The sequence below is a fragment of the Corylus avellana genome, chromosome ca4, assembly GCF_901000735.1.
Source record: "Corylus avellana chromosome ca4, CavTom2PMs-1.0".
Taxonomy (NCBI): domain Eukaryota; kingdom Viridiplantae; phylum Streptophyta; class Magnoliopsida; order Fagales; family Betulaceae; genus Corylus; species Corylus avellana.
Window position 1 is genome coordinate 17,471,574 of NC_081544.1, and position 13,904 is coordinate 17,485,477.

The 13,904-nt window shown below is 33.5% G+C and overlaps 1 long non-coding RNA gene across 1 annotated transcript; it reads left to right on the forward strand.

The window, feature by feature from the left end:
• Nucleotides 1-8,894: 8,894 nt before the first annotated feature.
• Nucleotides 8,895-12,505, forward strand: LOC132176904 (uncharacterized). Its single transcript, XR_009439681.1, has 3 exons — nt 8,895-9,122; nt 10,621-10,680; nt 12,289-12,505. It is a non-coding gene; the product is annotated as an uncharacterized LOC132176904 (long non-coding RNA).
• Nucleotides 12,506-13,904: the final 1,399 nt, after the last annotated feature.

A 13,904-nucleotide genomic window follows, 5' to 3' on the forward strand; every position in this document is an offset into this window, starting at 1 on the left:
AATCATATCAATTATAGTGATAATATATAAATTACTAAAATTATAATGATAATACATTAATACTTAAATTTTGTTTGTAAGTAACACCTTGGTCATTGTTTAATCCAATGTCAATTACTTAATTTGATATTTTACGAATCATATCATCATTTTACATCAATAATATAATTCACTTGAAGTCTTGAATAAAGTATTTGAATTGTCATTGAATCATATGATTAAGTATTGATATTATACATTTATATTATTCATATGCATATGTAGACTTATATAGACTTATATGTTTATAATATACATTGGAAATAAGTCTCTAGATATTTAATTGTTCTATTAGTATGAATTGGTATACTTATGAATTATGTCATATTATATATGTATAATTTATTATTATATAATCAAATGATTTAATAATCAATTGATCATGTGATATAATCATATAAATTATAGACCCAATAACGGCTAGGCAGTTATAGCGGTTAGACGGTTAGCGGTTAATGCGGTTAAGCGGTTAGGCGGTTAGACGGTTAATAGTTATAGTGGTTAGCAGTTAGCGGGCGGTTTTTAACTGCCCGCATTGACACCCCTAGTTTTGAATAAGTTTTCCACTCCAATTGGTAAAGGGCACTTTCCACGAGAGCTTCAGATTGAAAAGCCATGGCCCATGTGGTTGGTAAAGTGAAGTAGCCTTGGCCAATCACAATCCAAACATTTTGTTCGATCATTCCCTTGGTGACCAAGTTTTTTAGTCAACACTTTTTCTCTATTGATCGTTGCTTTGGTCAAGAAGTGGTCATCTCAATTTCATCATTCTTTGAGTTTAAAGCTTGTCAAGCAAGGAGGAATATAGTAAAAGAAAAGGTAAGATCATGGGAAGCAAAAGGTACGATCCCTCTCTTCTGTTTAGTTTTTTTGTCAGTTTGGGGATTGGTCCACATCATCAGAACTCAGTGACTTTGCTGCTGTGACATTTAAGTGAGGAATATAGTAAAAGAAATTCAGATTTAGAAAACAGGAATGACAAGCAACAACGTTGTGATTCCCTCAACTTGTTTCCTAAGTTTAAGGAAGCAGCATGCTTTTGTCTATATATAGGTTGCTCATGAAAAATTTTCTAAATTGTTAAATAAGGCCAAAACTTTCTAACAATTTCATACTTGGGTTCAGTAGCCATGCAAAACTTTTACTAACATGAAAGTGACACAAAATTTTAATATATAAAATGGTTTTATGGTGGCTTAATATGTGAGAAGTAGATGACTATTTTTTGTTGTTTAATTTTGGTTTAATATGTTTAATCGTTACTATAGGACATAAATCAACAGTTATTTGAGTTTATTGACATCAATATTTCTTTTCTTTCTTTCTTTTTCATTATTACTATTTGTATTTTTTGCTATCCTTTTTTGAAATTAAATTATAATATTAGTTATCGAAAAGAAACGTGAGAGATGGAAGAATAGTTTTTTTTTTAATTTTTTTAATGGGAATCGTTCATATTTCATTGATAGAATATTTAGAACATAACAGCTATTGCAAAGTATATAGCTCTGATATAGCATAGTCAAAAGTTATGCAATTACAAAGTCATAGATACAATCAGAAAATTCTTACAATCAAAATACTATCTATGACATCATTATCCGCTAATCTATGTACAACTTCATTTATTAAACAGATATGTTCCAGGTAGACAAAATCTAAGACATAGGCAGCCAAAATTTTTAAAACTTTATTTTTCGGCAATGAGAGATAATCTCTCACACCGATCTACTCCTCCTCGTCCCAAGTTCAAAAGAAAAAACACATCCTCGACCCAGAGGCTAGAATAAAAAAAATAAAATAAAATCAAAGCAAAAAAAAAACAAAAACAAAAACCCACCATAAGCAGCAGTAGAGGAGCATGACATCATAGACATCTTCGAGAAAACGCGTCTCTATTGGTAGATCTGAAGAAGATGAGTAGATCGAAGTATGAAAAACTAGATCTAGATCTAGATCTAAAACAAAATTGTCAAAAACGGAGACCGGAAGAGATTACAGAGAAGACGCTGGGCATTGTTACTAGGGGAAAGAGGAGGGAGAGGGACAGGGAAGGGGAAGGAACGAAGAACGGCAATGTCGTTCTTCTCTCCTCTGTGTTTTTTCTTCTTTGATTTTTGTTGGAGGAGGAATAGTTAAGTTAGAAACTAAACGAACTCTCTTAAGCCCAAATAAACCAGTGGCAGTACTAAGGGCCTGTTTGGGTGCGTTTGAGGGGCTTAAAAGTGCTTTTAACACTCAAAAAGTACATTTGAAGAAAAAAAATACTATTTTGGTAAAAAAATTAAAAGTATTTTTAAGGGTCCAAAAAGCCTAAAAATAACTAAAACGTATTTTTGGCAAAAGCTTAAAAATGAAGTTTTTGCTAAAAAAAAACGTTTTTTTTGACTTAAAAGCTCTATTTCTCAAATGCAATCCTAAACATGCTCTAAACTCCTAGTGTAAATAAAAAATTGTGAAATAATACAGTAAAAATAATATTATTACATCTCCAATATTATCTAAATTTAACATTTAAAATGGTTATAGGGTGATTCCCATTGTCAAATAGACCAAAACATTTCAAATTTTTTTGTTATTGTTTAATGTTGGCTTAATTCGATCAACCCTATCATCACCTTAAGACATAAATCAACAGTTATTTTGAATTTAATAAATTTATTATTATTATTTATATTTTTTGCTATTTTTTAAGACATTTTTGCAAAAATTAAAAAAAAAAAAAGAAAAAAAAAGAAAACCATGTGCGAGTTTCTTATTATCTTTTAACAAAAATAAATATCTTTAATAGACAACTTTACATAAAAAGGAAACATTAAAGCGACTGGGAGTGGAAATTCCGACATACATCTTTGGGTGTGCTGGAAACAAGTAATTCTATGAGGCATACTTGTGTCTTACTAAGAATGATGTAACTATTAAAATCACCATTGGGCTTGTGATTGATCATTATTAAGTTTTGATCCAAGAGTGATTTTAATACCTACATCATTCTTAGTAGGATACTAGTAGGAAATTTAGAATTACTCGCTGGAAACATTATAACTTATAACGGAAGAATGAGTTATATTTCTATTTATTTTTGGTAAAATGGAATATAGACTTCAAACTTGTAATAATCTAAAGGGGAATTGCTAGGTGTTTTACATGTATTCTCTTGATGTGGCACACGGTTTGACACATCAGTAATTATTGACGTGTCAGAAACTTGCCACGTCAGTAAAATAGGTAATTTTAAAAAAAAAAATTTTGCTCCCCCATATATATTTTCTGAATTATTCAAGTTTATACCCGAATTTACGTGTTAATCTGATAGACAATTTTCAAGGTCCAACACAACAGAAATATACAAAAGAACTATCCATCGTCCATATCTACAATTTACATATCTACTACATTGATACATCCAAAAAAAGTTCCAACACAATATCTATCTACCACAAGACAAACAAACCATTCTCAACAAACAATCAAACTATCTCTGTTATCACGAATACATATAATTTGATCTAACTATATACATCAACAAAACATGAACGAAATATACATACAAGTTAACAAACTTCAATGGACAATCCCTTGCTCAATCCAACTCAACAGCATCATCACCCAACGTCTTATCTGCACTACTTGCAAATGAGTTGTGAACCAAGAGTTGCAATATCGTTCTGAAATCCAATGATAATCAATACAAAAATTCAAACACAAATATACAGTGGTGCAAATATACGTTAGTTCTAAAATGAATTACGGGAACAATGCGTTGCTAACTAAGACTTTTGTGCAAACATAATTCTAACTGTTAAGTGCTCGATACAGAAGAAAAACAACACAAGTATAGCATTACTTCCGTCTGGAGGAGTCCTATGTTGAGTCACCTCGGGTGTGGATTCGGAGGTTGACCCGAACATGGCCTCAAGCTGGCGAAAACGGGCCTCAATCATCGCATCTTTTGCTACCATCTGAGCATTTTGTTCTTCAATTCATTTAGCCACCTCATCCATCTGTGCTCTTTGTTGTGCCCTCTCTGCTTCAAGTTTTCTAATCCTCTTGGTCATCTGTGAGAGCGTGGAGTTCTCGGGGATTCTATGACCGTGCCTGGGACGGTATATAGTACGAGTGTATGCTACCCCGCACAGGTAGAACATTCAGACCAACTTGTCAAACCCTGCCAGCATACTCAGGCTTATTTCCGAGTGCCTGGGCAAACGCGTCATTCGATGCCCACCATACCGTCCCTTCAGTCATGCTCGACGCCAATGCCAGGTCAGTGGGTATCAGCTCCTTCATTCTCTCATGTATGTTAAATTAAAAGTTAGTGCATCATATAAGGTAGCTTAATTAAAAATAAGTTATCACGAGATATATGGGTGAGTGGCATACACATCTCTCCCTGACCACATTATTTTGATAGTCACCATCCTTCTTCTTGTGTGTCGAGATGTAAGATTGTGCTCGAGTAGGAGGAGTTCCCAAAGATACGGTCTGCATAAAAAATAAAAAAATAATAATAAAAAAATTAAACATAAGCATACGGTTAGATATGTTAATAATATATATATATATACAGATGATAAATGAGACACATATCTTTTCATGTGTCACCCTAGCAAAGCTCTTTGACCCAGTACAGTGAGGCGTATTGTTCAATGCTCACAAATTCTTTATATACGTAGCATACTCGTATACAATTAACATTCTTAATATGTCAGCCCTAACACAATTAGAATTAATGAAACTACACAAAATAGTAATACAACTCGTGACCTACCTGATTCTTTGGGTCACACCATTTATCCAACAACACGTCCAAGTCCTTAGGGTCGTAGTTGTCAACCCAATTTTGCCCTATTCTCGCCTTCACGGTGTCAAAAGTATTGCCCGACTAAATTTTAAGATCATCTTTCATTAAGTGTCTCCAACTCTTCAGCTTCACGCTCATATTTTGGAATGCGTCCCATTTTACGGCATCAAGATCACACTCAGGCGGGATGTAGAAGTCCACCTGCACAAGTTAAAAAATAAGGCGTATATATATATATATATATATATATATATATATATATATATATATTTCATTTTTGATATATATATTAACATTAAGGCATATAATTCATACATTAGGGGCATTTAACATAATGAAATACACATGCTATAATATAACATATAGTTTAACCATACCATCAAGGCGTCCCATATATCCTCCTTCGTACGTTGCGGTACCTTCGTCCTATCGTCTCGCAATCTAACATAATTTCCGCTCCTTATAATATTGTTGGTCGTCCTTCTAAATTTTAAACCGCTAAATCCTACGGGCTGCCACGCATTATTGTACTCTACCACGACCTTTTGCCCCCTAGGGATTTCCCATGTCTTGTTCGAGGCTTTAATGGTCAACACTCGAATATGGGTGCTTCCATCTTGATTGATGCCTAACACATTAATAATTACCAATGTTAAGTATTTGAAATTCAATTCTAACCACAAAACATATATATGTATTCAATATTGGTATTTATAGTTGATATACTTACTTATCGTTCGGACCGGTCACCGCCCAACACTTGTGGAGTAGGGTCTTCGGGCTGCGAGTCATCGTGGCACCTGTCCCACCATCCATATCCTCCGGTTCTTGTGTCTCACTGTCGTCTGGTTCCTGTGTCTCACTGTAGTCGACACCTGTGTTTTGGCTGGGGGGGAAGAGCCGCGCTACATGGCCATGAGAAAACAACCCTAACTTGCTCATCGTCGGTGGCAGAGTAGGCGTATGATACGTAGCATATGGGTCGTACGGGAACGGCTGATACTGATACACTAGTTGGGTCAGTCCTGTCGGAATGTAGGTTCTAGGTATAGGGGTTTGCCCTTCCACATGATCTGGAAAACTGGTCTATACCCTGGTTGCTCATTGCCAACATGGTCGCACGATGTTGACCCATGCGCCGGTGATGACCGCGCTGCAAGTCTGGCCTCCGTGCTCTACTCTTTCTCCTAGTACTCATATAAACCTGCGAAATACATCACGCACCCAATTAATTATGTATACAATAAATGAAATATGCACCACCATATATCAATGACTCACATATTTAAAAATGAGATATATACCATTTACCCAATGCACAAATTAATTAATTGTGTTGACGTATTAATTACTAAACAATTACTAATCACGATAGACATAACTTATAGGAAACCAGTCAATTAATGTGAACTACATATATAATTTTATTTTTTTTGAATCACATATGCTTGGATTGCATCTAAATCTGGTCGGACGTATTCGACATCATCCTGCGGATCCACTTCATTATTACTGGTCAATAGGAGCGGCTCACACTCGTAGTAATTGGCACATTCATCATGAGGACCTTGACCCTAACTAACGTCGTATACGTTTCTAGGTTTAGTCCTTACAGTGCAAGTCCAATCTGGGTCCCTTTCATCTTTGATGTAAAATACTAGGTCAACTTGTGAGGTTAGTACATATGGCTCATCGGTAATTTGCTCACCTCGGTGGACAAGGCTATTGAAATTGACAAGCATTATTGCATACCCGTCTACCATGTATCCTCTGTCCTTTGTGTTGTCCGCCCAATTACACTTGAACATAACGTACTTGGTCCTATCGAAGTATTCAACCTCAATTGTCCATAGCTTTAGTTATTAGAACCCTAATTGAATAAAATAAATCTAGGTTAGTTAGTTAGTTATTATTATTTTTTTTTAGTGTATTTCTTTAACTACCACTACAGGAAAATTGGTCTTTAGCGACCATATTTTTAGCGACGACTCAAAAGTCGTTGCTATTGCCCAATATCAGCGACAACAATTTCTTGTCGTCGCTAATTTCATTAAAATAAATTTGGAAACAGTGAAGACTAGATGTCGTCGCTGATATGTGGTTGCTAACGTCGGAATAATATTTTTTTCTCAAGCGCGAAAAGGACCGCCAAAAATGTTGTGACGGGTCCAGATCATTAGCGACAACATTGTCGTCGCTAATGAGAATTTTAATTAGCGACGACACTGTCGTCACTAAATAATTAAAGAAAAATTATTAAAAGCATAATTAGCGACGACATTGTTGTCGCTAACGAGAATTCTCTTTTGCGACGATAGTGTCGTCGCTAAATAATGACAAAAAATTATTAAAATAATAATTAGCGACGACATCGTCGTCGCTAATGAGAATTTTAATTAGCAACGACAAATGTCGTCGCTAAATAATAAAATAAAAATTATTAAAATCTCAATTAGCGACGACAATGTCGTCGCTAATGAGAATTTTAATTAGCGACGACTGTGTCGTTGCTAAATAATAAAATAAAAATGATTAATTGTCGTCGCTAAATATATTTCTTGAAATAAGAATCATAATTAGTGATGATAGTCTCGTCGCAACTTTTAAAAGATTAACCGATTGACCATAATGGTTCTGAAGAAAGAAAAAAAAAAAAAAAAAAGGATTTAGTGTATTAGTTAGATCGATCATGATAAGATCAATCGATTAATCATTAGTCCGATTGATCGTGATAATCTCAATTGATCAATCCAAATGCATTAGTGTGATTGATCGTGATACAATTAAATGATCGATCCAATTTGATACAATTGAATGTTCGATCAAACATCCTATTTCTCTTAGTATATTAGTCTGATTGATCATGACAAGATTAACCGATCGACCCAAGTGTAGTATTAGTGTGGTTGATCGTGATACAATCAAATGATCGATCTAATTTGACAAAATTGATTGTTTGATCGAACATCTAATTACTCTTAGTGTATTCGTCTGATCGATCGGGATAAGATCAACCGATCGATCATTAGTCCGATTGATTATAATAATCTCAATCGACCAATCCAAGTGCAATATTAGTGTGATTGATTGTGATACAATCAATTGATTGATCCAATTTGACAAAATTGATTGCTCGATCAAACATCTGATTGCTCTTAGTGTATTCGTCTAATCGATCATGATAAGATCAAACGATTGATCATTAGTCTAATTGATCGTGATAATCTCAATCGATCAATCCAAGTGCAGTATTAGTGTGATTGATCGTGATACAATCAATTGATTGATCCAATTTGACAAAATTGATTGCTCGATCAAACATCTGATTGCTCTTAGTGTATTCGTCTAAACGATCATGATAAGATCAACCGATTGATCATTAGTCCGATTGATCGTGATAATCTCAATCGATCGATCCAAGTGCAATATTAGTGTGATTGATCGTGATACAATCAAATGATCGATCTAATTTACTATTTAATTATGATACATCATATCATAATTACTTTTTCAATCATGACCATCAAAACATTGCTTATAATTTATTATATTTTGATTCTTAATTTCTTGATATATGAAGTGACCTTAATTTATATATATATAAAAGATGTTTTCAAATGTATATATATTTCATTTATTCCTACGGTTAATTAATTTTTATGTATATGAACATCCGATCGATCCTAGTGAATTGGTTTGATTGATCGCTATTTTTATTTTAATTATTGGTGAATTTCTTTTATATTAATTATTGGTGTATTTTTTTTTTATTTCAAAAATTTAAGCTATTAATAAATTATAAAAAAATATCTTGTGAATTATATTTTTCCTTGAAAATGACTTTTATACCCTTATAAATGTTATAGAATTTCAAATTTACCCTACATTTTTAATTAAAATTATTTTTAAAAAATTAAAGTAATTAGCGGCGACCAAATGTGAGTGCAGAAAAAGCGCCAACCAGTAGGGCGGTTTCTGAAATTTTTGAACAAAAATTTCATACATGATACACCGCGTTCTTTTTTCCCCCAACCCTCAAAACACCCAAATCCCTAACACGCCCTCTCACTCACCTCCCTCATCACTCTCACTCTCAATCTCACTCTCACTCTCGATCTCTCTCCCTCAAAAACACCCCCCTCTCACTCGATCTCTCTCCTGCTGCTCACCTCTCTCTCACTCCGGCGCCCAGTGACCTGCACGGTTTGGCCAACCCACTGGCCATCTTCTCCAGTCAAAACCGGCCGGCGATTATTCCGCCGTTACTGTTCCTGTACTAGTGAGTCTCTCTCTGTCTCTGTCTCTGTTTTTCTTCTCTGCTGTCTCTGTCTCGATCTGTTTTTCTTTGTCTCTCTGTCTTTGTCTCTTTAAGTTCTCTGTACTAATTTTTTTTTTAAAAAAAAAATCCTGAGTCTGTTTGATTACTACTGGAATTTGTTGTTTCCTGTTGATCCTCCTCAGGTTTTAATATTAAATGAAAGTTGTATCTGGTTTTCCTATATAAGTATGTTTTTAATCTGTTTGGCTGTTGAGAAAGCACTGGAAAATGGGAGAAGGCTTATGCTATAATTTTTCAAACCGAAAAAAGTGAAACTTTCAGTTTTGAAATTCTTGTTGATGTTATTTTCCCTACAATTTTCTTCACAGCCAAACTTAGTCTTTGGCTGATTAATGATAGTGCTTATGTTGCTTGGTAGTATCCGTATTTCACCCTCTTGTTGACGAGAAAACTGGGGGAACGAAAAGGAACTGGTCCTATGTTTTGATTTGTAGTTGAAAGCCATTTAAGGTGAAGAAACTGTTATTGGGAGAGACCCACTTCTACTGTTAGATGTTTTAGCATTGTTTGAATAAAATCCTGGAACCTGATTGTGCTATGATCATCATTTCATCAATTGGGTAATCTAATTAATTGACCACTTTTGGCTATATTTCATTCAATCACCAAAATCATATGGTTGTTGGTTGTTGCCAAGTATTCGTCATATATATATATATATTCTTTTTCGTGGTTGTTTGCAAATTGCAAGTATTGATCATCTTGTTTTGTATTGGCAATGATGTAAGGCTGACATCAATTTCACCATGAATGGAAAAATAGGACTATTTATTATTTTTGTTGGGTATTATTTGGTTGGAGTTAATTTGATAAATTTTCGTCCAATCATTGATGTTGGTGAAAAATCAGCCGATTTTCATCCGTGAATCTTGGCATCGTGATTAGAAAAATGTATTTTAGTATTTTTTTTTTGTCAACGTAGGGGGGGCGGGCATATATGTTTGATGGGTTTGATGGCATATATAGATCCAAGGAAGGATGATGATCAGCATCGATCAGTTGTTGTGTTCTCTTACTTTCTTGTGATTATTATTATTATATATATATATATATAAAATGAACAAAACTATTTTTGTGGGGGGATTGCATGGATTTTAATAGAAGGAAAACCATTTTTGTATTTCCCCATGGGGATGGAAAAGAAAGAATTTTTTTTTTGAAGAAAGTCACTGCAAAAATTTGAACGAAAAGTAAATTGTATGTAATGTGGACAAAATGAGTTAGTGGAACTGCAAAATGAGTTAGTAGAAAAAGATAGAAAAAGAGATGAACAAATAGAAGAAATTAGACAAGAATCAAGGCGCCAATTTGATCTCCTAATGTCATGTGTTTTAGGTAAAATGGTTGTGTGATAGATATGTTTCGTTATGCTTTAATTGAACCCGAACAACTAATTTTTTACTGATGACATCTTTGTTATCTTTTGTATATGTTATAGGAGCACAATGTGTGAATATTGCTCATTTTGATTGGAATGTTTAAAGAGACATGAAAATGGGTAAGAATTTTGCTCATTTTGTGATTTCTTTACTACTTTGATGGAATTTGGATGCGTTGAAAAACAAGTGCAGTAGCCAATTTCCCCCTTATATATTAGACAGTTTAGAATTTTGTTGATTTCCTTAGTAGATGTGTTTGCTGTTTGTGGAGTTGTTGTTGTAGCAATTGCTGGAATTGGACTTGAATTGATTGAATTCGTCGTGGGTGTAGAGTAATTATTGATGATGCTAGTTGAATTATCTATAAAATGCTCTGTTGTGACTTTAATGGGGGAATTCTATGCTTTTAGCCTTACTCATTGACTGTGAGTACTTGAATTGATTGTGACAATGAAGAATTACGAAAAGGATTTAGAAGCAATTCGAGTTTAACTTCTATTTTAAGATTATATATATATAGATTTGTACTAATGATCATAAAGAATTTGGTTCTAAGTGAGAAAGGAAAAGAATAAGAAGGTAAGATAGTTATTATGCTACCCCATAAGATGCAGGTTGCTATCCTCATCAAGTAAAAAACAATTGCTGGTCGATATATTAAGACCATTTTTTCAAATTGTAGTTTCTGCAGAAATGTAGTTTGGTGTTAGTGGAGTTGCTGTTGTAGAATGTAGTTTGGTGTTTGTGGAGTTGCTGTTGTAGCAACTGTGGTCCAGTTTTTACAGGAGAGTTGATTGTAACGTTTTTGTTTGGTCATAAAAGTTGTGCTTATTTACTGAAAAAAGAGGAAAAAAAATGCATTTGCAATTTGCAGAAAATTCCAATGTTTCTTTTGGGAAGTTAGAGCACTTATAAACTTTGGTTTGTTAGGGGCGTTGAGGGCGTGTAGTCGTACATTATGGGATGGTTAGGTTTTCTTAAATATTGGGTTGTGATGGTAACACATATGATAATTTAATTTATCTTCATTAAAAATGGACCTTGGTGTGTATGATATGTCTGGGATCATAGCTTGATATGATGCCTTCATTTTTTTTTTTTGTTGGTTGATGAATGAGCCCTTTCATTGGAGTTAATAAAGCCTCATATAATACTTGAGAGTGGTGATGTTTGCGTTAGTAGCAAGCAAAAAGATCCATCTTTCCTATTGCATGATATATTATGATTTTGTTCCATCAAATTAAAGATATAGATAATATGTTAACATAAATAGAATAAGTGAAAAAAGAGAAGCATATGAGAGAAAGAGTGTATATGATGTCTTGCCAATACGCTTTGGACACTCAGGAAAAAATAATAATTTTACGCTTTGTACCAATGCCTCCTGGTATAATTGAAGCCTTCTTCAATTCTTATAAACTTTGGACCCATGAACATATTATTTACTCACATTTTATATATATGTTGCTCTGTTTTGGAATATTTCACTGCAAACTATTTTTATGTCTTCACATTTTAGATATTTGATTTGGTTTTTCTTAAGGTGCCATGTAGGGAAAGATTTATACATACACATAAAGGTGAGGGTGCTGCAATGTTCATATACATAGACAAATCGTTGATGTGAAAGAATGAAAATCCTTTGATTTGGGCTATTGTTGTATTTGTATGTGCATTTTTTGTGTGTGAGTTTTCTTGTCTAATATATGCTCTTCTTCTCCGTGCAGTTATATATGGTATTGATGAGTTGTACAAGTTATCAGTTCTTACATCTGGGAAGCCTTCTTTGTAATCCTTTGTTTGCTTAGCTACATATGAAGTTTAATTTCTCAAGGAACATTGTTGTTGATGTATGCCTTCTTTGGCAACTGCTTAAAAACTTGACAATTATGTAGTTTTATCGGGCTATTTTTGAGACTTTTTCACTTGTAATTAACTCTGTTTCAGACCTTTTAACATATTTAATTAGAAAGAGTTCTTAAGTAAGCTTTAACATATTGTTATGTTTAGATCATTTATACCTAACAATTTAAAACATTAATCGGCCAAAAAGAAAAGCATTTGATGTTGACGACGACGATTATTAGAAACACAGATGTGTGTGTCATTAGCGACGACAAATGTCGTCGTTGATGTGTGCCAAATGTTGTTGCTGATATGTGCATCATTAGCGACGACATTTGTCGTCGCTGATGTGTGCTAAATGTTGTTGCTGATATATGCATCATTAGCGACGACATTTGTCGTCGCTGATGTGTGAGTCATCAGCGACGACAATGTCGTCGCTGATATGTGCATCATCAGCGACAACATTTGTCGTCGTTGATGTGTGAGTCATCAGTGACGACAATGTCGTCGTTGATATGTGCGCCATCAGCGACGACATTGACTTTAACAAGTATTTTCAGCGACAAATTTTGATAGTTATTAGTGACGACATTTGTCGTCGTTGATAATTATTAATAGCAATGTCGTCACTGTTTAGTCTTTAACGACGGATTACTTGCAACGACTGGGAGCGACGACCATAGTCGTCGCTGATGACCATCAGCGACGACATGTGGGCCTTTAGCGACGACTCAGGGTCGTCGCTAAAGAGCTATTTTCCTGTAGTGTACATCGTTTCATTTATTTATTTATTTTTATAACAAATAAACACATATATTTAGTTTTAATTATAACATTTACATAATCTAAATTTGCAAAACCTAAACAAAATTAAGGTCCAAATTTAAATGCATTTGTTATATTTGGGAACCCTAGATAAAATAGATCTAGCTAGCTAGGTTTTTGTTGTTGTTGTTGTTGTTTTTTTTTTTTTTTTTTTCATTTTTTATAACATTTACATAATCTAAATTTGCAAAACCTAAACAAAATTAAGGTTAAAATTTAAATGCATTTGTTATATATGGGGACCCTAGATAAAATAGATCTAGCTAGCTAGGTTATTTTTTGTTTTTTTTTTTTTTTTTGATTTTTATTGCTTTTCGTTTTTTATAACATTTATGCATTTGTTATATATGAAGACCCTAGATAAAATAAATCCAGCTAGCTATGTTATTTGTTTGTTTTTGTTTGTTTTTGTTTTTTTAAACATTTACATATATATTCTAAATTTTAAAAACCTAAACAAAATTAAAGTCCAAAATGGATATGCATTTGTTATTTGTTGTTTTTTTGTTTTGTTTTGTTTTTTTGTTTTTTGTTTTTTTTTGTTTTTTCTGATAACGTACATTTACATAATCTAGATTTGCAAACCTAAACAAAATTAAGGTCCAAATTTAAATGCATTTGTTATATTTGGGAACCTTAGATAAAATAGATCTAGCTAGCTAGGTTTTTG